The sequence below is a fragment of the Lissotriton vulgaris genome, chromosome 1_1 (assembly GCF_964263255.1).
Source record: "Lissotriton vulgaris chromosome 1_1, aLisVul1.2, whole genome shotgun sequence".
Classification (NCBI taxonomy): Eukaryota; Metazoa; Chordata; class Amphibia; order Caudata; family Salamandridae; genus Lissotriton; species Lissotriton vulgaris.
The window spans coordinates 1973519174-1973544224 of record NC_141685.1 but is presented as its reverse complement, the minus strand read 5'-3'; positions in this window follow the sequence as shown (position 1 = coordinate 1973544224).

Below are 25051 nucleotides of genomic sequence, written 5' to 3'. Positions count from 1 at the left end.
CGGCTGCTCTGCTCAAAAAGTCTGCGACTTTGTTCCTGGGTCCTGGCAGGTACTCCACCTCATACACGTAATCCAGGAGTCTCAATGTCATCTTCGCTATCCTCGGGGTGGCATGCGCATGACCGCTTGATGTCAGCACTTTTATCAAAGGCTTATGGTCTGTGCAAACCAAGAACATCGCTCCCCATAGGAACTGTCGGAAACGTTCCATCGCCCATACCACCGCCAGCATTTCTTTCTCGATAACACTGAAGCTTTCTTCATTCGGTGCCAAAGTTCTGGATGCGAAACAGATTGTGGATACTTCCCCACTGTCTGACCTTTACATCAATACCTCTCCTAGGCCACGGTCGCTGGCATCCGTGGTGAGTATGGATTTTGCTTCTTGGTCAAAGCCCTTGAGTGGTATAGCCTCGCTTATTTCCTTCTTCAGGGCCTCAAATTCTTCTTGTTCCTCTCTGCCCCACTTGAATCCGTTTCTCTCCTTCAGTAGCTGACGCATGTGGTGTGTCTTGGTGGCAAAATTCGGGATGAACTTACTATAGAATTCCGCCATACCAAGGAATGACCTGACATCTTCTTTCTTCCCAGGGGCCAGCGCTTTCCTTATCGCCTCCATGTTTTCTCTCTTAGGTTCAATCCCTTTCTCGATTATTTCATGCCCCAGGTACGTCACTGACGGCATCCCAAATTTGCACTTCGCCCACTCCGCGGTGAGACCGTTGTTTTGTAACACCCTTAGTACCGCATGTAGTTTCTCATTGTGTTCTGGCTTCGATTTTCCCATTATGAGAATGTCATATTGGAAGTATTGAACCCCTTCCACATTCTTAAACAGCTGGTGCATTAGTTTTTGAAACACCGCCGCTGCCAATCCGAACAGCATTCTCAGAAATTTATAACACCCAAAAGGTGTTATGAAGGATGTAAGGTGATTGCACTTGGGATGGAGTGCTACTTGATGGTATGCCGAGGACCGGTCCACCGCTGAGAACCATTTTATGCCTTTTGTCTCGTTTATTCATGGAAGCGGGAATTTGTCGACAAGAATGTTCTGAGGTCCACGCGCAGCCTCACCTTGCCATTGGGCTTCTGCGCTACCACTAAGGGCGACAACCACTCTGCACTTTCCATTGCTTCGATCACGCCTCCTTTCTCCAATCTGTCCAGCTCCTCTTGTACAGCCTCTCTGCAGCAAAACGGAATGTTTCGAACCTTGTGGCTCACAGGCGTGGCTCCTTCCTTCAGTCGTATCATATGCTTGAATTTGGCCAGATCACCAATCCTCCCGCTGAACAATGTGGGGGTATTCCCTCTTCCATGCCTCTCCTTCTTGTTCTCGTTCCGAGTCCATCAACATCACCTTCTCTATTCCTCCAGTATTTAGTTGGAGGAACTGCGCATGATTAGGAAGATCTTTCCCTATCTCCCTTTGGTGTCCCAAAAAACGATTGTCCATGCTCTTATCACGGCACATCTAGACTATGCCAACAGCTTGTATGCCGGCGCCCCCCTCTACCTTATTGAAAGGCTGCAAGTTGTTCAGAATGCGGCGGCTAGACTCATTGAAAATATCCCTGTTCGTAACTCTGTAGCAGCCTACCGGAAAGAATTACATTGGCTCCCCATCTCCCGTCGCATTCAATTTAAAATTCTGATCCTTGCCTTTCGTGCTATTAATGGAATTTGCCCGGCTTACATGAGTAAAAGATTCAAACTTTCTGTATCCATCAGATCCTTGAGATCAAACAGCCTTCGTCTTTTGGTGGCACCCAGATTTCGTCGCGCCAGGAGTGGGGGCACAACGTTCGGAGTGGCCGCGGCCAAGTATTGGAATAGCCTCCCTCTGGACCTCAGGTTCATTGAGTCAGAGCAAGTATTCCGACGGAAACTCAAGACCTGGCTGTTTACTAATCTTTAAGATTATTTATCCTTTGAGGCTCTCTATATTTCCGGGTTATGATGGACTTGCACCTGGTAGTTCCACCTCATGAATGACATGTATTTCACTGCGTGCTTTATAAGCTTCTTAAATAAATAAATAAATAAATAAGACCTCTTCCAGGTATTCTTCTTCAGCATGAGCCTCTTCCTCTTCGAGGCTGCCCTGGTCGATATATCTGACTGCCGCCCCTTTGGGCTTCCGCCTGCACACTTTTTCATAATGTCCAAACACGCTGCAGAACGCACATTTTGCTCTAAATGCTGGGCACACTTTGTCATTGCCTAGGTGTGAGGTGCTACCGCATCTGTAGCAACTTGTCCATCTCTCTCCATTCGTCTTCTGCGATGCACCCGTGTTGTGCTGGCCTCGCTTGGTGTATTGGTACCTAGGTGGCCCTTGTTGCTTGGCTTTGACTCCCTTGTTCTGCACTATCACTCTGCACACCGTTTGAGTGCTCCCGGCCTCTTTTCTGGCTGCTTGCGCACATCTTTTAGACATTTCTGCTTTCTTGACCAAAGCCCACACTTCTTTGATGGGGCATCGACATTCACCCATAGCTTCTCTTGTATCGTCGTGTTGGACGTATGCATGATAATTTGATCCCTTACCAGTTCGTCATGCAGGTTGCCAAATTTGCAGGTTAGGGCCAGTTTTTGTAAAGCCGCGACATATTCATCTATGGTCTCTCCACTTTTCTGCTTTCTCTGGAAGAAATTGGATTGGTCTATGGCCACACATACCACTGACCTGTAGTGCGTGTCCAAGTCCTCTATAGCATGCCGGAACACATTTGTGTCTGTTGGATCTCTTGTAGCTTTTACCAAGTTGTCAAACACCCTCAAGCCCTCTGGTCCTAGATTGTGTAGGAGAATTTTTTTCCTCCTCGGGCTCGAGTATTCCGCATCGCTCTCTTCCTCCAAAGCCTCCAAGTAATTCAGGAAGTATCTCTTCCAGTCCTCCCACGGCATCGTGGGTTCTCCTCTCTTTGGGAGGAAAGGCATCATATTTGCGAGGGAAGTGGACGGTGTCGCCATTTTCTCATTTCCACTCGGGACCTCCTGGGCGGGAACGTTGTGGTTGGGTGGGCTGCCTGGTGCTTGCCTGGCGTCCATGTCTTCCCCTTGGTCTTGTCCGCTATTTACACCTCCCGCTGCACCCCTGGCGTCCAGGATTGCTCGCTGATCGGCCCTGTCCCTTCTGCTCGGCTCCTCACCGTATGCTAGCCGATCCGCCAGCTTTTTGTGACGGTATGTCGGTGGCAGATGTTCCTGTGCGTCTGCACCTCCTTCCCTCCTTGTATTCTGGGTTGGGCTTAGTCACTGTCCCACCGGTGCCTTTGCGCATGTCACGTGCTTTTCCTTGGTGCTGCCTTTCTCCCGGCGTGGCCAACCTTGTTACTGCTGGTGGTCCATTCCTGTGCCTACCCCGCTGGTGTGAGGCGTGTCAGCTCTGCTGCACTCTGGCCTTATGTGCCGCTTTTTCCGCCCTCTGCTGCGCTCCAAGGTTGCGCCTGACTTCTCTGTGGTGGCTTGCTCCCCTTCCTATGTATTCTCGTGTGTTTTGGGCTCTAATCGGCGTATATTCATTTTTTATTTATTTTTTGTAATTCTCTTATCGCCTTGCCGTGTCCCGCCTCGTCGCCATTGTAGGAGGGTCCTTCAATATCAACTAAGAACAGAGCCACAGGTGAGTTTAATACGTTCATTAACCCGGAGCGTCGGGGCGGTGCGCTTTCCTTCGATTCGGCTCGGCGCCTAACCAAAATGGCCGCCTTCCGGTTCCTGCCAACTCCCTTCCGGTTTCGGCCCTCACAAGGAAGACTAGACCGTCACTACAGTATATCCTGATGGGCTATCACCAGGCTGATGAGCCTTCTTGAGATAGACTGATCGGAGGAGTTGTCAATGTCACCTGATTAGGGCTGTTTCTGTCCTCACCAAAAGCTGTCTATACACCACTGTAGTGCGTCTGGAAAGTCAGGGTCTTGTGCACTACAAAGACTTTCCTTTGAAGTTTGCCTTCTTCAAAGACAGAAAGGGGTATAAGTATTGGACTCTAACACCCCAACTTCAGAACACTTCTGAATTAAGGACATTCTGCCAGGAAGAGGAATTAGATGCTGTAGGAGGGACTACCACTCTGCTTTGCTGTCCGGACCTGCTGCTTGCTGCGTTTGTCCTGGGTGTGAAAGGACTGGACCTTGCTTTCTGTATCCTGCTTACAATGTTTTTCAGGGGCATGTGCATTCTTGCCTCCTGTTAAGAGCCTCAGGGCAAATAAATACTTCACCTCCTGGTGCGTGAGCTCTTCTGCTGAAAGCAAACACAAGGAGAGGATGGATGGAGTGCTGACACTCACCTCCAGCCACAGATCTGGGTTGAATCCATCATTGTTCTTTAGCTCACTTCGCCATCCCAGTTCAGACACAGCTATATTCAGATCAGTCTTGATCCTGTGCCTCATAGGAACAGTCAAGCCCGAACTGCCAAGCCATGTCTTCCCTGGACCGGAAAAAGCATCCTGGGACCGATTCCGGCTAACAGTCCTCATCAGCCAGGCTCTCTTGAAGCCAGTGACAAAGTGAGCAAGGGAGTCACGTCTGGGCATACCCTGCCAACTTAGGTCGAACAAAGCAAACACAAGGATATGATGGACAGAGCACAGTAACTTTTCAGACACTCACCCCCAGTCACAGATCTGGGTTGAATCCATCTTCGTTCTTTAACTCACTTCACCACCCCAGTTCAGACACAGCTATATGCAAAGCAGTCTTGATCCGTTGCCTCATGGGAACAGCCCAGCCCGAACTGCCAAGCCATGTCTTCCCTGACCTGGAAACAAGCATCCTGGGACCAGTTTCGGGCTAATAACCCTCATCAGCCAGGCTCTCTTGAATCTAGTGGCAAAGTGAGCAAGGTCCCAAGTCTGGGCATACCCTGCCAACAAACTGTGTCTGAACTGGGGTGGTGCAGTGAGCTAAAGAACAGTGATGGATTCAAACCATATCTGTGACTGGGGATGAGTATCTGAAAAGTTTCAGAGCTCTGTCTATCATCTCCTTGTGTTTTCTTTGTTCGCCCTAACTTTGCAGGCCAGCCTGACCCTGCTGTAAGCTAACCCTTGAATGTAACCAAGGCTTCACAGGACCTCAGCTATAGGTATTTTATACCGTCTACACTATGTTTCACACAATATATGTATCAATCAGAGGGACAAAATGAACACTTGAATTTGGGAATTTTACTCAATGTTGATTTTCTCACATAGTTGAAAAAAACAAGCCCCTAACTAATACACTGCCTTCATCAAAACCCCAAAAGTAAACTTACATGTTGATGGCATATCAGCTGACTCCGGCATGACAACCTTTCCATCAGTAACTGCCGGCCACAGGACCACCAGCTTCAGAGTCTCAAAGATCAGTGTTCACAATCTTGGAATGATAAATTAAAAAAAATATCCACTGCATCATATAGTATTCATATGTATTCATACTGATGCACGTGCATGTCAATGTAATCTCACAGTGCAGTTGTAGCTTTATGACACATCCTTAAATGTGTGAAGATCCATGCCTCCTAATACATCATTTTTTTGGCCCATACTTAACAGCATCAGCAATATCAATGATATTTTTTTTCTTTTTGCCAATGTTAAAGAGCATCACCAAAATGCAAGGGTAGATAAGCTCTGGCAAAGCCAATAGCATTCCGCTTGTTTTTAAAAGGAGACACCAATTAGATTTACTAATGTTGTTTCAATGAAGGAAATACTTGATCTTCTTTAATGACCACACAATAAAATTTAACTTGTAAGAAGAAAGACTGAAACTGGAAATCCAATAGACAAAGAATACTTATTAATGAGTTTCAAATGAATATGTTAATCACTACAGTCAGTGAATTTAATTTAGGTAAGAAGTACATCTGATTACATTTCCATTACAATGAATTTTAAAGTAAACCATTTATGAAACATAGCAGTAGAATAATTTCTATTCATCAGTTGTAGGTCCATAGGGAGGGGCCCAGCGACACATCCTCCCCGGCACCGCGAGGAAGGGATGGGAGATAAGCCGTTAGCCACCACACAGTGAGCAGCTTACATCACTTGCTTAAAATTAACTAGGCGTGACGGACTGATGTTGTTTCTTTTGTTGTTTGGTTGACTATTGTGTTACATTTGCCTGAAGCTGCATTCATGGCATGGACAATGAGGCTTGAAAGTAAGAGGAAAAGCCAGATGGGCATATGGACAAACTACTACTCTTTGGCAGGATTAGACCCATATGCAGTCATTCTAATGTACTTACATCTGCTGCTCACATAAACCCCAAGAGAACTACTGCATATTAATATTGTAACAATGATTTCCCTTAACCGGTCAACTCAGCCTGAGCTGACCATTTTGTATAATATACTAATGTATACATCAAATGCTTGAAGACTGCCAGGATGTTTGTAGAACTCTAACTCTTCTGTGTATGATATGGTTTATATTAAAATAAATGCACATTAAGATTTTTGAAAAACAAAAATCAGTTGTTAGTCCAGAAGCAAGGAAAGCGAGTGAGTTTTTAAGAGAGGATAACCACCATACTGCGTGTGAGAAGGGAAATTAAATACGCTAATGCATCGGCACTGATTATAAAATTGTAACACGCATTTTTCACTTCCAATGGAGCCTTATCATACAGCAGAATGAAAACATTAGAAAACGCTATACTTAAATGCAGTAAACTTCGAAATGTGAGCAACGGGTTGCTAAACCATTATGAATTGAAAGTTTAACATAGCTATCAGTATATAGTATCGGCGAATATAGGAGCAAATCCCTTCCTTTCCCTTGCAGAGACAGCAAGATTCATCAGTGAGGGGAGTCCTTTTGCTTAGATTGATCCCATTCCTAGATCAAAATTCAAGAAGGGTCATGCAGCACCTGAACACTTCAAGAGCATATGTTATCATCAGGTTGATTCCAAACTTCAGTTGGGATAGCAAATAGTATAAGAGAATCAAGCCCACACGATTATTTGTAATCAAGTTCTTTTACACTGCAACAACTTTGAACAAATTGAAGAAGTAATGCTATGACACAGATCATTCATTCAAAGAGGATGATGGCACTGAAGGGTCACACATACAAGTTGGCTCACATGACAATAACTGAAGCACGACCATGGACCACTTCTTTAAATCTAGGAGTTGTGAGATCGCAAACATTTTTACAGAGTAACCATGGGAGTCCCATGATCTCCACATGCCTTAGAGGACAAAAACCTTATGAAACATCTTATCATTTCATAGATCTTTGCTCATTTTGATCAATCCTGCTGCCAAATGAGGTACAATAAAGCACCTGGCCATGAATGGCTTTTGATCAGACTTTCCACTGGAAATTAAAGCTTCAAAAGCTGTTACATATTCAAGGATGAAGGGTTTCATTGTTGGACCCAACAAGCTTGAGCATTTATTTTGCCACCAGGTCTAATGTTCCACATACATAAAATGAAACATCTGCACATAATGGTGAGGTTTTCTTTTTAATGAAGGAGTATTTTGCACAATGTCTACCTAGCCGTGTGGTGAATGATGGATTGTGCACAGAACAGTGGTGTGGATAAATCAAAAAGATAGTGTTTGGCATGACCGTGCTTCAAAGGTGAAACATTGTATTCCAGAGAATAAGCTGCTGCACAGGAGTCATCGTGGGAACTGAATGAGGGAACATATGCTCGCTTCATAGATCCAGTTCCTGTATCAATGACGATTCATAGATGGAACTTTCTTGAGTGTGTGACCTGTTGTGAGTGTCACTATTCCTTCTGAGTGGCACTGTTCTCCATCACATCAAATAAGGAGAACAGATGAGAGATGCCCTGTAGATTATGGAGTAGTAATGACATCAAAGCACAGTTGCCTTGGAAGATGAGAAAAAAGCGAAACATCCTTGTGAGAAACTGGGCTGTGGGCTAAGAAGGATGTGATCCCTTCTCAAGCAATAGCCAAAATCCTTGTCAGGATGAACTACAAAGTCACTAAATTAACCTGTGCTTAACCCTCTGGTAGCTTGGCACAAAAGCAGTCAAACTTAACTTAGAAGCAATGTGTTAGTATTTATGCAACACACAAACAGTTATAAAGTGAAAACACACGATAAGAGTGGAAGTTGTGGTGGAGGAGGTCTTAAGGAACAGGTGGAGCCTCATGCATGGTCATTGTTGTAGAGCCATGACACCGCGAAGTGCAGATTTTGCATTGCTGGTCATTGCTGGCAGTAGCTGTAGCAAAAAGAGTCAGATTCACCAGAGTTTCACATTGGTGGTCGGCATAGTGGGCAAGATTTGAGGTATTCTTCCTTTTCCTGCCAGGAGGACCTCAACTGATGTCACACCAAGGGTCCAGGACCTAGGAGGTGTAGCGTCCTTCCAGACGCATACCAGTCAAGAACTACATCACACATGCAGCTTAGTTTTACACGTCTTTATTCATCTGCGTGTAACTGTGAACCTCACATTCTAGACCAGGATTCAATGCATCTGGTCTAACATTTACATCACAGTTCTATGGAGTCTCTCAGGAGCCAAAAGAGTTCCATCATTCCAAACTAGCAAGACGCCTCACTCCCTCCCTGTTATATATATATATATATATATATATATATATATATATATATATATATATATATATATATATATATATATTCAATGAAAAAACCATTGGTTTTAGGCCATATATAGTTAGGGATTTGCATTTACAAAACCTTATTTTACTCGCATAAAACCATTGAAATTCCATATATAGTTATAAGCGCTAACTATATATCGCGCACCCGCAATCCACTGCTGATGATGTCACATATTACATCATTCATGACATGGTTAGTGACATCACTGATGACATCACTGATGACATCTCAAATGACATCACTGATGACATCACTGATGACAACATCCAGTGACTGTATGTTTCTGTAAAGTTAAAATATCTCTTACATATTGAAGAATGAGTGGATATATAAGTGTCTGGATGAAGGATTTAGTAGGTGCATGACTGACTGTATGAGTGAGTGATTAAATGTGTCTCACTGAGTGCATGGGTTAGTGACTAAACTGTCTTAATTTGTGCATCATTATGTCTGTTGTTCTGTAAACTGTTGCATGTGTTGATAAGTAGCTATATGAGTAACTATATGGGTTATTGATTGGTTGCCCAAGTATTTGTATGGGATACTGAGTGTGTGTGTGGGTGGCTGGGAGGTGTGTGACTCTGTGCATAGATGTGTGAGCAGTTGATTCACTAGATGTATGGTTTCAAAAGTGCATGTGGAAACAGCTGTATGGGCGGTTGACTGTGTGCATGAGTGTATTGGTGAGTGAATGGATATCTCAGTGCTACATGTCAAAGTAAGTACATATGTAAAACACAGTACATGTGAGAGTTGACATATATAAATAACTGTGCATAAGAGCCAGTGAATGTGTGAGTGGCTGTATGGATCATTGTGAGCTTGTATCAGGGATTGTATAATAGAGTAAATATGTGTTAGTATATGTTTGAATAAGTAAAGTTTGTATAACTGTATAGTTGAGGAAATGGAGGTGTGATTGATTCTTTGCATGACTGACTAGGTGTGTGAGTAACTCCATGGATGAGTGACAGTCTGTGAGTGTCTGTTTACACTGATTGTATCTAAGGTTATATTAGAGTCTGAAGAGGTTCATCGTATTATCACATGAATGATATCATCAGTGATGTTATCAGTCATGTCAAATGAGATGTTTTCAGTGATGTCATCAGTGATGTCATTTGAGATGTCATCAGTGATGTCATCAGTGATGTCACTAACCATGTCATGAATGATGTAATATGTGACATCATCAGCAGTGGATTGCGGGTGCGCGATATATAGTTAGCGCTTATAACTATATATGGAATTTCAATGGTTTTATGCGAGTAAAATAAGGTTTTGTAAATGCAAATCCCTAACTATATATGGCCTAAAACCAATGGTTTTTTCATTGAATTTTCAAGGTTTTGTAAATGCAAATTCCTAACTATATATCCACTATAACCTATGGTTTTTTCTGTGAATTTCATTGGTTTTTTAATAGCAAATATGCAAAGCTTTAAAATGTCAAGTACGTGATAGATAAAAACATTTTCGTATTTATGCACGCTGATGTGCTTTGAACGCTGCACCCCCCCCCCTCCCCTCTTTTGTCTTAGTAGTACTCTCTCTTTGCAGATACTGAAGGGTAGTTAACGCAGGCCTTTACCCCCGTTGTAATCCGTCGTGCCTGCTTGTCTCTCCATTTGATTGATTGCTGTCCAAGCATTTACTGTTTTAGAATTGGTTCTCTTTGGATAATTCTCTATTTACAAACAAGCACAAAGTCGCAATACTCTGTTTAGTCTTTGCAGATAGTGAAAAATCGTGTAAAAAAATAAAAGTAATCGAGCAAAATCAGTAGGCCACTAATTGGATCTCTTTTTGACCTCGCTAAAATAGAAATATTAGGAACAACCCTTCATGAGAAATACGAAAATAGTGAGATGAACTGAGCTCCACACCATGAGGGCTGCAAGACAGCTCGGCTCCATCACCCATCCCGCACAAAATAACGACAAACCCTATGCAAATATTAAAAATATAGACAACACACCAGCAAAGAAACAGGGTAAAACATTTTATTAAAAAACTATTTACATAACGTTGGTTTATAAGATGATGTCAGTAGTGGACCGATGTGTGAATAGGTCGAAAGCAGCACAAGGCTCCAAGATCCGGATGGCAACCTCCTGGATGTTGGGTGCCATAGTTCAGAGTTCTGAGTTTGAGCCTTTTTCAATGCCTGTGCTTTGTTGAATCAAAATGGCGGCTTGACACAAAGCTGACTCAAGCGTTGCTACTGATGCTATGCAGACCAAAACTGGTTTTCAGTTTGTACATTTTTCTAGATTTTTCAATCCAAGTTTGGTTGACTTTGTAGAACGATGGCTTCAAATTTTCAACATACGGTGTGGTGGCGCTGACTGGGAGGGGGCGCTTCGCTCCTGCCCCCTCCCCAAGTAAGATTTTCATACGTGAAAGTACGTTAATGGTTTTGGTCCCTGAGTTGCTTCGATGTCACTGCCATTCTCAAATGGCATAAGTTCTGGATGTTGGGTGCCATAGTTAAGAGTTCTGAGCAGTGCTTGTAACACTGTCTGAAGCTTATTTCCACCTACTGCAGCTTCACTATTCTCAAAGTAAGTGAGTGTCGTTTGTGGACCTGACTGCATTAGAAAACAATGTGATATGTTACCTTCCTAAACAGCTTGACGGAGGCCCCTTAGGGGCGGTGTGATGGCCATGGACTCGGAGAAGACGCTTGGCTCCGACACCCTCCCCAAGTCTTATAGCACTGGTGTAGCCTGAGATCGCCCCCGACATAGGCGGCCGGCTCCCGGGGTCCGGCAGAACTTTTTGCCTTTTGATGACTCTTCAATTCTGAACCTTGTCCCACAATCCGTTTGACCTGAAGACACGCTGTAGTGGGGCGCCCCTTTACCGTTTCAGTTGCCATTCCGCCCGCTTTTGCTACACTGTGCCTCTTCCGCCATTCAGCTGTTTACCGCCCGCTCTTGCGACTACAGCGTCTCGCTCATCATGTAGTTGAGTTGCTCCCGCTCTTGCGGTGCAGCGATAGGCGGCTGCCACAGGACTCTCAAAATGGCGGCTGGCTCTTCGGTTTTGGGCCTGGTCCACTAAAATGGCCCTGGGACACCTTTGAACTCGGACGCTTCCCTGATAGGGCTTGGGTCCCATTCTCGAAAAGCGTCCCCTCAGCCGTGAAGATTCTACAAAAGTCTTGGGGGCCTCCGACTCCCGCAGGCTTCTGGTGGGGAGCGGCTGCCATGATTGCTCGTGGAATGGCCACGACGGAGCTACGAGATGGTAGTGGTCTCATGCTGACGCCAGCTTTAGTCTGAAACATCCAGAAACACTGTAGACTACCAATTCGATCAGTTCCGGTAGCGCCCCAACATGACCCGGAAGAGAAGAACTTGCCCTCCCCTCTTTGACTGATGGTTCTTGTTGCCTGTCCCCTCTGTTGTCATTTAACAGAACTTTTTGGACTGCTGAAAGGGGGTTGTGTTCCGAACGCTGGTTGGTGGAGACATTTTGACTATATTCTTGACCTACGTTGTCGCGTAATGCGTTATATGACACGCCGCGTTAGCGCACCCGGAAGTGATCCGAGGCGCGGCGCGCAGCGCGTAACGTAAGCATAACAGGTCATGTGACTTGTTAATAAAACTTTTCATTGGTTCATTTTACTTTTGTTAATTTAATGATGAAAAGCTTGATCATATGACCTAAAAATTACGCTTTTTATTGTTTTCGAACAATATTTTTTTCAAACATATGTTATAATATTCCAGGCTAATGTACTTTCCCGGAAAATTTACAACTGTCTTGCAAGTAAAATATATTTCTTTTTCGAGAAAAAGGGCGTTTCTTCCTTCCATGACGGAGCCGTTGAGTAAAAGAGATTCGGCCTGCTGTCTTAGTCGCCGATACGCCTGATTATCAGATTCTTATCGATCACTTTATGTTGCAGACATGAAAAACACAACTGCCCTTGACCATTTATCTTTACTGCGTTCCTACATATTATACCTTTTATCCGTCATGTAATTGGACTGCTTTATTTCACTTGCCTTTTACTGATTCGAAAACAGTGACTAAAAGTAAAAACTTTACCAATGTAAATACTACTACCGTGTTTTGTTTTAAAAACCTTTATTGTGAAAATGTCAGTATACAAATACGGGCCTATAACCACGTGGGCCGGCCACGGAGCAAACTGAAATCGTATATGATGAGGAGACATTTACACTGTAGAAGAACGTAACGAGCGGGCCATTAGGTTGCAAGAACAAAGGTGTCTAACAGTTGCGGACGTACATTTTGTAATTAAAATACGACAGGGCCACTTACAATAACATTTTCTAGATATACATTTGCGGGCAAGGAGTTACGAGTCCCATTTATACCGGCGCCATTTTGGGCGAGGCCGGGCAGGTCCAAGATATAGTCAAAATGTCTCCACCAACCATCGGCCAGACCAGAACCCCTTTCGGCCCTTTATGCTACAAGATGGTGTCTTCCATTCAGAAAATATTGTTGGCAGCATTTTGAAAAGAAACAGAAACAGCCGTTCTCCTAGTGAGTTTCACATTGTTACATTTAGGAAGAATGTTGAAGAGTAGTATGTGGAAAATCTGAAGCCATTTTTCTACAAACTCTCAATCAGACTTGGATGGAAAAAAAAAACATGAAGAATGTACAAACTGAAAACCAATTTTTGTCTGTATAGCATTAACAGTAACGCTTGAGTCAGCTTTGTGTCAAGCCGCCATTTTCATTCAATCAATAGCGTCCCCCTGCACACATTCAGGGACCTGGTCGTGTCTTCAGATGAAACGGATTGTAGGAAAAGAAGCAGAAAGGAAAAGGAAAAAAGTTCCGCCGGACCTCGGGAGCCGGCCGCCTATGTCATGTGCGACCTTTGGCCACACCAGGGCAATAGTGAAGCTGCAGCAGGTGCAAATAAGCTTCAGACAGTCTTACAAGCACTGCTCAGAACTCTCAACTGAGGCACTCAACATCCAGGACTTGCCATTCGGATCTTGGCGCCTTTTGCTGGTTCCGACCTATTCACACATCGGTCCACTACTGACATCACCTCATAAGCCAACGGGGCACCCTACACTGACTTTCGGCGCAGCATTGTAGGATGGCCACACCAGTGCGGCAACTTGCTGGACACGACCTCGGTGCCATCCGGATCTCGGCGCGTTCGAGTCACTGTACCGCAAGAGTGACCGGAACTCAGCTGAACACGCCGTCTTTCGGCGCAGCATTGTAGGATGGCCACACCAGTGCAGCAATTTGCTGGACACCACCTTGGGCAATAGTGAAGCTGCAAAAGGTGCAAATAAGCTTCAGACAGTCTTCAACTTACTCTGATTCTTATAATAAACTTCAGATAGTCTTACAAGCACTGCTCAGAACTCTCAACTATGGCACTCAACATCCAGAACTTGCCATTTGGATCTTGGCGCCTTGTGCTGGTTCCAAACTATTCACACATCGGTCCACTACTGACATCACCTCATAAGCCAACGGGGCACCCCACGCCGACTTTCGGCGCAGCATTGTAGGATGGCCACACCAGTGCGGCAATTTGCTGGACACCACCTCGGTGCCATCCGGATCTCGGCGCGTTCGAGTCACTGTACCGCAACAGTGACCGCAACTCAGCTGGACACGCCGTCTTTCGGCGCAGCATTGTAGGATGGCCACACCAGTGCGGCAATTTGCTGGACACCACCTCGGTGCCATCCGGATCTCGGCGCGTTCGAGTCACTGTACCGCAACAGTGACCGCAACTCAGCTGGACATGCCGTCTTTCGGCGCAGCATTGTAGGATGGCCACACCAGTGCGGAAATTTGCTGGACACCACCTCGGTGCCATCCGGATCTCGGCGCGTTGTGCTGCCTTCGGCCTATTCGCACATCGGTCCGCTACTGACGCCGCCTCACGTGCCAACGGATTTTCTACGCTTTTTGTAGCCCTATGCCGCATAACAGGTCATGTGACTTGTTTATAAAACTTTTCATTGGTTCATTTTACTTTTGGTTTCCTAAAGATGGAAGTCTTGGTCATATGACCTAAAAATAACACTTTTCATTGGTTTAGAACATTTTTTTTTCCCAAACGATGAAAGCCCCACCTTGTTTCTGGATCATTCAGACTGAAGCTGGTGTCAGCATGAGAGCACCACCATCTCGTGGCTCCGTCGTGGTCATTCCGCGAGCAATCATGGCAGCCGCTCCCCACCGGAAGCCTGCGGGAGTCGGGGGCCCCCAAGACTTTTGTAGAATCTTCACGGCTGAGGGGACGCTTTTCGAGAATGGAGCCCAAGCCCTAACAGGCAAGCGTCCGAGTTCCAAGGTGTCCCAGGGCCATTTCAGTGGACCAGGCCCAAAACCGAGGAGCCGTCCGCCATTTTAAGAGCCATGTGGCAGCCGCCTATCGCTGCACTGCAAGAGTGGGAGCAACTCAACAACATGGTGAGCGAGACGCTGTAGCCGCAAGAGCGGGCGCAACTCAGCTAGATGGCCGCCACCTGGGGAGGCCCGTTCACGCCGCCTCCCCCACGCCCCCCCCCCCGGGCCGCCGCACGCCAATTTTCGGAGCAGCATTGTAGGATACCAAAACCAGTGCGGCAGTTTACTGGACATCACCTGGGTGCCTGTCGTACATGTTGTGTCAGCCATGGGACACTGGACACAGTCCCATCAACATCTCAACGCGTTCTGCTGCCTTGGGACTATTCGCACAACAGACCGCTACTGACGAGGCCTCCCCCCGCACCACCCGGGACGCCCCACGCTGTTTTTCTGTGCTGCATTGTAGGATCCCAAAACCAGTGCGGCACCCAGGCGACATCACCTGGGTGCCGTCCAGAACTCTGCACGTTGTGCTGCCTTGGGACTATTCGCACAAAAGACAGCTTCTAACCATTGTTGCTTTTTGAGTTGAAAAATGTTTAAATGTTTTTTAGTTTTTGTTCCGTTCATTATAGTTAAAAGTTAATAAAGTTTTATAATCTTACTTTGTTGGAGTGTTATCTATTTTTTTAAAAACGGGTGAATAGGGCCTTGAATCGGGTTATTGTCATGTGTGGGCTTTGGAAGTGTGCTGCTGCAGGATCGGACATTTCAAACTCAAATGCACGTTCTTTTTCTTACCTTTCCGAAGCATGGAGCGCAATAGCAGGCAGAGAAAGGGTTATGCACGTGTTGAACACTACCTGACCTGGCAAGTTGCTGGCAGTGCCCCCCCGCCCGCTCCTGAAAGAGGGCACACACACACCGCCGCCCCGAGTACTTCACAAATCTTTAAAAGACCATGCGCTTGTTCATGAGGCTTAAATGGTTTATCACCTCTTCTAGAACCCCTGCATCGACCCTCTGACGTTTCCTGGAAAAATTACCATGTAACACAATACCAAGCCCTGTCAGCTGAAACCCCCAAGGAATCGTGGGGCATATTATCAAGGGGGTTTATCTCCGCTTTTTTGGCTTTAAAAGCCATGAAAGCGGAGATAAAATTATCTCCCTATTACCAAGCTGTCGCTAACACCAGTTAGTGACAGCTAAAAGGAGATAGCGACCATCTTGGGCCCCGCTTTGCATGTCAGTGATACTTATCACTAATAACATGCAAAGTGGCGTGCCAACATGTTAGCAACTGGAAACAGTCCCTAACATCGCTTTCTCCTATTACCAACTTTTGGAGATATTCGCGCTAAGCGCAAATATCTCCAAAATCTAACACCTGCCCTGAGCAGTTCTTAGCCATGTTATCCAATGGGAGGTGGATAACATGGCTAAGAGCATTTGCTCGATAATACATGAATATCGCTGACTTTTCTGCGATAATAGCAAGGTTTATCTGCGATAAAAATCGCCGATGTGCGGCGATAATTTTTGTCTCTAAACAAGTTAGAGACAAAAATTATCGCTAGTTGTTCGTAATATGCCCCCGGGTTTTTGCTTGCAGAAATCGGGAGGCGGGAGACTAGCACTGAAATCAGTAGTCACACGCCTGAATCGGGAGGGTTGGCATGTCTGAATTCTCTACAGCTGGGGCCATAAACTACATCCGCAGGGGTAGGTGATAGCCTGGGACCAGCCTGGCATCTAAAATGGCTGCCGTGCACGACAAAATTGTGGCATTGGAAAAAAGGCAAGATGGCGCAGCCGCTGGAAGAGATGTATCAACATATATCAGCCTCCTCAGCCACCCTCAGGAAACATAGGGGATTAGGATACGTCTCCCGCACCCCCTTATACCTAGTAATTTAATTAACGAAGCACAAAATGGCGAATTCCCGTTTCGCTACCAGTTTGCGGCCCAGTTCGCGGCCCGTGAAGCGCTTCTACCGTGAAAAATCATTTTTTTTTTCTTTTCCCCACGGGACCCTTTAATAACCCCAACAACATTCCTAGGGGGTCAAGAGGGGGATACCTTGCCCCCTTTCATTAAATTCCCCCTTCGTTTTTCACCTCTTCTTCTCTCTCGATCCTACCGAGAGACAAGATGGTGGCCGCTCCGGACTGTCACGCAGCAAAAAAAAAAAAAGCTCACGCACAGCCGCTGGAAGAGATGTATCAACATATATCAGCCTCCTCAGCCACCCTCAGGAAACATAGGGGATTAGGATACGTCTCCCGCACCCCCTTATACCTAGTAATTTAATTAACGAAGCACAAAATGGCGAATTCCCGTTTCGCTACCAGTTTGCGGCCCAGTTCGCGGCCCGTGAAGCGCTTCTACCGTGAAAAATCATTTTTTTTTCTTTTCCCCACGGGACCCTTTAATAACCCCAACAACATTCCTAGGGGGTCAAGAGGGGGATACCTTGCCCCCTTTCATTAAATTCCCCCTTCGTTTTCCACCTCTTCTTCTCTCTCGATCCTACCGAGAGACAAGATGGCGGCCGCTCCGGACTGTTTAGAATGTTGACAGACACCGGAGAGCCAATCAGCTTTCTGCGCGCAAAGTTCCGAAACGCGAAAAGTAACCGGAGCGGATCGCTGCCCGGAGTGCCCGGAGCGCCATTTTCCTGAAAATTTCAGCCGATTCCGTCCACAAACGCCAAAGTTATTAGACATAGAATTTTCAAAAATCCCATAGGGAATTAATCCTACTATCGCCAGTAGGTATATATAGTTAGGATTAATTCCCTATTTTTGTTTCTGAGCAGCCCCTGAAAATTTGGTGGGGTTTCGTCAAGGGGGGCTGAGAAAAAAGGGGGGTCCCAAAACGCGTTTTTTACATTGAGTTTTCCATAGGGCGGTTGGACTCACTTTTAGCTCGAACGGCTGAATGGATTTGCACGAAACTTGGCAAAATTGTAGGGACTGTTAGCCCGATGTGCCTTTGCTAGGTCTCAATATATGTGCTTCAGTGGATTTTGAGAAATTAACGTTTAAATCAAGATATATATCTGTAACAGCGCTCCGGGCAGCGATCCGGTCCGCTTACTTTTCGCGTTTCGGAACTTTGCGCGCAGAAAGCTGATTGGCTCTCCGGTGTCTGTCAACATTCTAAACAGTCCGGAGCCGCCGCCATCTTGTCTCTCGGTAGGATCGAGAGAGAAGAAGAGGTGAAAAACGAAGGGGGAATTTAATGAAAGGGGGCAAGGTATCCCCCTCTTGACCCCCTAGGAATGTTGTTGGGGTTATTAAAGGGTCCCGTGGGGAAAAGAAAAAAAAAATGATTTTTCACGGTAGAAGCGCTTCACGGGCCGCGAACTGGGCCGCAAACTGGTAGCGAAACGGGAATTCGCCATTTTGTGCTTCGTTAATTAAATTACTAGGTATAAGGGGGTGCGGGAGACGTATCCTAATCCCCTATGTTTCCTGAGGGTGGCTGAGGAGGCTGATATATGTTGATACATCTCTTCCAGCGGCTGTGCGTGAGCTTTTTTTTTTTTTGCTGCGTGACAGTCCGGAGCGGCCGCCATCTTGTCTCTCGGTAGGATCGAGAGAGAAGAAGAGGTGAAAAACGAAGGGGGAATTTAATGAAAGGGGGCAAGGTATCCCCCTCTTGACCCCCTAGGAATGTTGTTGGGGTTATTAAAGGGTCCCGTGGGGAAAAGAAAAAAAAAATGATTTTTCACGGTAGAAGCGCTTCACGGGCCGCGAACTGGGCCGCAAACTGGTAGCGAAACGGGAATTCGCCATTTTTTGCTTCGTTAATTAAATTACTAGGTATAAGGGGGTGCGGGAGACGTATCCTAATCCCCTATGTTTCCTGAGGGTGGCTGAGGAGGCTGATATATGTTGATACATCTCTTCCAGCGGCTGTGCGTGAGCTTTTTTTTTTTGTGCTGCGTGACAGTCCGGAGCGGCCGCCATCTTGTCTCTCGGTAGGATCGAGAGAGAAGAAGAGGTGAAAAACGAAGGGGGAATTTAATGAAAGGGGGCAAGGTATCCCCCTCTTGACCCCCTAGGAATGTTGTTGGGGTTATTAAAGGGTCCCGTGGGGAAAAGAAAAAAAAAATGATTTTTCACGGTAGAAGCGCTTCACGGGCCGCAAACTGGGCCGCAAACTGGTAGCGAAACGGGAATTCGCCATTTTGTGCTTCGTTAATTAAATTACTAGGTATAAGGGGGTGCGGGAGACGTATCCTAATCCCCTATGTTTCCTGAGGGTGGCTGAGGAGGCTGATATATGTTGATACATCTCTTCCAGCGGCTGCGCCATCTTGCCTTTTTTCCAATGCCACAATTTTGTCGTGCACGGCAGCCATTTTAGATGCCAGGCTGGTCCCAGGCTATCACCTACCCCTGCGGATGTAGTTTATGGCCCCAGCTGTAGAGAATTCAGACATGCCAACCCTCCCGATTCAGGCGTGTGACTACTGATTTCAGTGCTAGTCTCCCGCCTCCCGATTTCTGCAAGCAAAAACCCGGGGGCATATTACGAACAACTAGCGATAATTTTTGTCTCTAACTTGTTTAGAGACAAAAATTATCGCCGCACATCGGCGATTTTTATCGCAGATAAACCTTGCTATTATCGCAGAAAAGTCAGCGATATTCATGTATTATCGAGCAAATGCTCTTAGCCATGTTATCCACCTCCCATTGGATAACATGGCTAAGAACTGCTCAGGGCAGGTGTCAGATTTTGGAGATATTCGCGCTTAGCGCGAATATCTTCAAAAGTTGGTAATAGGAGAAAGCGATGTTAGGGACTGTTTCCAGTTGCTAACATGTTGGCACGCCACTTTGCATGTTATTAGTGATAAGTATCACTGACATGCAAAGCGGGGCCCAAGATGGTCGCTATCTCCTTTTAGCTGTCACTAACTGGTGTTAGCGACAGCTTGGTAATAGGGAGATAATTTTATCTCCGCTTTCATGGCTTTTAAAGCCAAAAAAGCGGAGATAAACCCCCTTGATAATATGCCCCACGATTCCTTGGGGGTTTCAGCTGACAGGGCTTGGTATTGTGTTACATGGTAATTTTTCCAGGAAACGTCAGAGGGTCGATGCAGGGGTTCTAGAAGAGGTGATAAACCATTTAAGCCTCATGAACAAGCGCATGGTCTTTTAAAGATTTGTGAAGTACTCGGGGCGGCGGTGTGTGTGTGCCCTCTTTCAGGAGTGGGCGGGGGGCACTGCCAGCAACTTGCCAGGTCAGGTAGTGTTCAACACTTGCATAACCCTTTCTCTGCCTGCTATTGCGCTCCATGCTTCGGAAAGGTAAGAAAAAGAACGTGCATTTGAGTTTGAAATGTCCGATCCTGCAGCAGCACACTTCCAAAGCCCACACATGACAATAACCCGATTCAAGGCCCTATTCACCTGTTTTAAAAAAAATAGATAACACTCCAACAAAGTAAGATTATAAAACTTTATTAACTTTTAACTATAATGAACGGAACAAAAACTAAAAACATTTAAACATTTTTCAACTCAAAAAGCAACAATGGTTAGAAGCTGTCTTTTGTGCGAATAGTCCCAAGGCAGCACAACGTGCAGAGTTCTGGACGGCACCCAGGTGATGTCGCCTGGGTGCCGCACTGGTTTTGGGATCCTACAATGCAGCACAGAAAAACAGCGTGGGGCGTCCCGGGTGGTGCGGGGGGAGGCCTCGTCAGTAGCGGTCTGTTGTGCGAATAGTCCCAAGGCAGCAGAACGCGTTGAGATGTTGATGGGACTGTGTCCAGTGTCCCATGGCTGACACAACATGTACGACAGGCACCCAGGTGATGTCCAGTAAACTGCCGCACTGGTTTTGGTATCCTACAATGCTGCTCCGAAAATTGGCGTGCGGCGGCCCGGGGGGGGGGGGGGGGGCGTGGGGGAGGCGGCGTGAACGGGCCTCCCCAGGTGGCGGCCATCTAGCTGAGTTGCGCCCGCTCTTGCGGCTACAGCGTCTCGCTCACCATGTTGTTGAGTTGCTCCCACTCTTGCAGTGCAGCGATAGGCGGCTGCCACATGGCTCTTAAAATGGCGGACGGCTCCTCGGTTTTGGGCCTGGTCCACTGAAATGGCCCTGGGACACCTTGGAACTCGGACGCTTGCCTGTTAGGGCTTGGGCTCCATTCTCGAAAAGCGTCCCCTCAGCCGTGAAGATTCTACAAAAGTCTTGGGGGCCCCCGACTCCCGCAGGCTTCCGGTGGGGAGCGGCTGCCATGATTGCTCGCGGAATGACCACGACGGAGCCACGAGATGGTGGTGCTCTCATGCTGACGCCAGCTTCAGTCTGAATGATCCAGAAACAAGGTGGGGCTTTCATCGTTTGGGAAAAAAAAATGTTCTAAACCAATGAAAAGTGTTATTTTTAGGTCATATGACCAAGACTTCCATCTTTAGGAAACCAAAAGTAAAATGAACCAATGAAAAGTTTTATAAACAAGTCACATGACCTGTTATGCGGCATAGGGCTACAAAAAGCGTAGAAAATCCGTTGGCACGTGAGGCGGCGTCAGTAGCAGACCGATGTGCGAATAGGCCAAAGGCAGCACAACGCGCCGAGATCCGGATGGCACCGAGGTGGTGTCCAGCAAATTGCCGCACTGGTGTGGCCATCCTACAATGCTGCGCCGAAAGACGGCGTGTCCAGCTGAGTTGCGGTCACTGTTGCGGTACAGTGACTCGAACGCGCCGAGATCCGGATGGCACCGAGGTGGTGTCCAGCAAATTGCCGCACTGGTGTGGCCATCCTACAATGCTGCGCCGAAAGACGGCGTGTCCAGCTGAGTTGCGGTCACTGTTGCGGTACAGTGACTCGAACGCGCCGAGATCCGGATGGCACCGAGGTGGTGTCCAGCAAATTGCCGCACTGGTGTGGCCATCCTACAATGCTGCGCTGAAAGATGGCGTGTCCAGCTGAGTTGCGGTCACTCTTGCGGTACAGTGAGTCGAACGCGCCGAGATCTGGATGGCCCCGATGTTGTGTCCAGCAAGTTGCCGCACTGGTGTGGCCATCCTACAATGCTGCGCCGAAAGTCGGCGTGGGGTGCCCCGTTGGCTTATGAGGTGATGTCAGTAGTGGACCGATGTGTGAATAGGTTGGAACCAGCACAAGGCGCCAAGATCCGAATGGCAAGTTCTGGATGTTGAGTGCCATAGTTGAGAGTTCTGAGCAGTGCCTGTAAGACTATCTGAAGTTTATTATAAGAATCAGAGTAAGTTGAAGACTGTCTGAAGCTTATTTGCACCTTTTGCAGCTTCACTATTGCCCAAGGTGGTGTCCAGCAAATTGCTGCACTGGTGTGGCCATCCTACAATGCTGCGCCGAAAGACGGCGTGTTCAGCTGAGTTCCGGTCACTCTTGCGGTACAGTGACTCGAACGCGCCGAGATCCGGATGGCACCGAGGTCGTGTCCAGCAAGTTGCCGCACTGGTGTGGCCATCCTACAATGCTGCGCCGAAAGTCAGTGTAGGGTGCCCCGTTGGCTTATGAGGTGATGTCAGTAGTGGACCGATGTGTGAATAGGTCGGAACCAGCACAAGGCGCCAAGATCCGAATGGCAAGTCCTGGATGTTGAGTGCCTCAGTTGAGAGTTCTGAGCAGTGCTTGTAAGACTGTCTGAAGCTTATTTGCACCTGCTGCAGCTTCACTATTGCCCTGGTGTGGCCAAAGGTCGCACATGACATAGGCGGCCGGCTCCCGAGGTCCGGCGGAACATTTTTCCTTTTCCTTTCTGCTTCTTTTCCTACAATCCGTTTCATCTGAAGACACGACCAGGTCCCTGAATGTGTGCAGGGGGACGCTATTGATTGAATGAAAATGGCGGCTTGACACAAAGCTGACTCAAGCGTTACTGTTGATGCTATACAGACAAAAATTGGTTTTCAGTTTGTACATTCTTCATGTTTTTTTTTTCCATCCAAGTCTGATTGAGAGTTTGTAGAAAAATGGCTTCAGATTTTCCACATACTACTCTTCAACATTCTTCCTAAATGTAACAATGTGAAACTCACTAGGAGAACGGCTGTTTCTGTTTCCTTTCAAAATGCTGCCAACAATATTTTCTGAATGGAAGACACCATCTTGTAGCATAAAGGGCCGAAAGGGGTTCTGGTCTGGCCGATGGTTGGTGGAGACATTTTGACTATATCTTGGACCTGCCCGGCCTCGCCCAAAATGGCGCCGGTATAAATGGGACTCGTAACTCCTTGCCCGCAAATGTATATCTAGAAAATGTTATTGTAAGTGGCCCTGTTGTATTTTTATTTATTTTTTTTAAATTTTTAAAACTTTTATTGTAACAAAGCACACAGCTATTCAGCCTAACATCCCGGAGGCAAGGCAGCAAAGTATCGGAACGGTCAAAGTGCCAAGCGATTCATGTCAGAACAATGCAGGTTGTTTTTTGTTTTATTTACACACAGAAACGTGAACAGAAGCGCCCGAGGGCGCAGAAAAGGCAATGGAAGGAAAAATGACTATGAGTTAGTAGGAGGCGGCAGAGGCTAGAGAAGTTGTAGAAAAGAACTGAAGCAGAATGTAGAAAAAGAGGGGGGGGGGGAGGAAGAACAGGAGAATCAGAACAAGAGTAGCATAGTTGTTGTCAACTTCTACGGCGATAAGCGTTCATCACGGGGCATCGGTTCAGGTGGCAGACACAAATCACCTCTGTAAGCGTTCCAAGCCCCCCACACCTTATTCCATGTCTGAGGTCGCCCCCTGGCAGTGTACACAGTCTTTTCACGCAACATGCACCAATCCATGTTGGCCTTCCATTGTACCACCAGGGGGGCCACGTTGGATCCCCATTTCTGCGCTATGTCCCGTTTAGCAACCATATTGCCCAGTGTAGCCCACCGGGTCTGCGCCATGTTATAGTCATTTGGCTCCCAGACATTGAGGAGGCACCTACGCGCCTCCGCAGCCAACTCCACTCCAGTCACCTCCCGCATCACTCTATGTACCCTCTCCCAGTAAGAGGCAATAACGGGACACTCCCACAATATATGCAGATAAGTGGCAAGGGCTCCGCAGCCACGACGACAAAGGCCATCTGGCGAGAAGCCCATGCGCACAAGCCTGGGGCCGGTGACGTACACCCGGTGAAGGATTTTGAACTGGACCAGCCGCAGACGTGAGGAAATGGCGACCTCCTTGGGGGAGGACACAGCACTCTGCCAGTCCTCGTCGTCCAGTTCCAGCCAATCGGCCACCCACTGCTCTCGCAAGCGCTGGAGGAGGTCCACCTGAACGTTTATCAGCTTTTTGTAGGACAGAGAGATGGCGCTATCCGGCATATGCCCGTCCAGCACTCTGTCCTCCAAAGGAGAGCTCTCGGGGATGTCACCCTCCTCCGGCCTGGCGGCGGCTATTGCGTGTTGCAGCTGGGCGTAGCGGAAGAACTCCGTTCCATTCAATTGGTATTCCGCCTGCAGCTGCGGGAAAGTCTTGACCTCCCCCCTGGAAAGCATGTCTTCAACCCTCGAGATCCCTATGAGGTCCCACCTGTCAAAGCCCTTGGTGTGCCAGAGCTTGCCCAAAATGTCGGAATCGAAGAGAGGGGTGAATTTTGTCAGTCTGCCCTGCCAGCCCTGTATCTTATTAACCGTTCGCCACGTGTGGACCGCCGCCTTGGTCGGACCCGTGAGGTTCCGATCAAAGGATCTAGAATAGAGGGCGCGGTAGTAATTGCCCCCGTGCAAGAGCCATCGGTCCATGGCATAGCCGGGGCTGTCCACGGGACCGTAAAAACCATGGTTGATAGCGGTAAGTTGAGAGGCCCAGTAGTACCTCCGCACGTCTGGTAACGCAATGCCCCCGTCGTACCATGGCATGGTAAGCTTCTGGACAGCGACACGAGGTCGACCATCCCAAAGGAGGGCACGCTGCAGGCTCTCAACCTCCCTGAAGTAGCGGGCCGGAACAAGGTCCTGGGTATTCTGCAAGGCATACAGGAACCTGGGCAGGGACATCATTTTAAATAACGCCGCCCGGCCCAGTAGAGAGAGAGGAAGTTTACGCCAACTCTCCACATCCCTCCGCAGTCGGTGGAG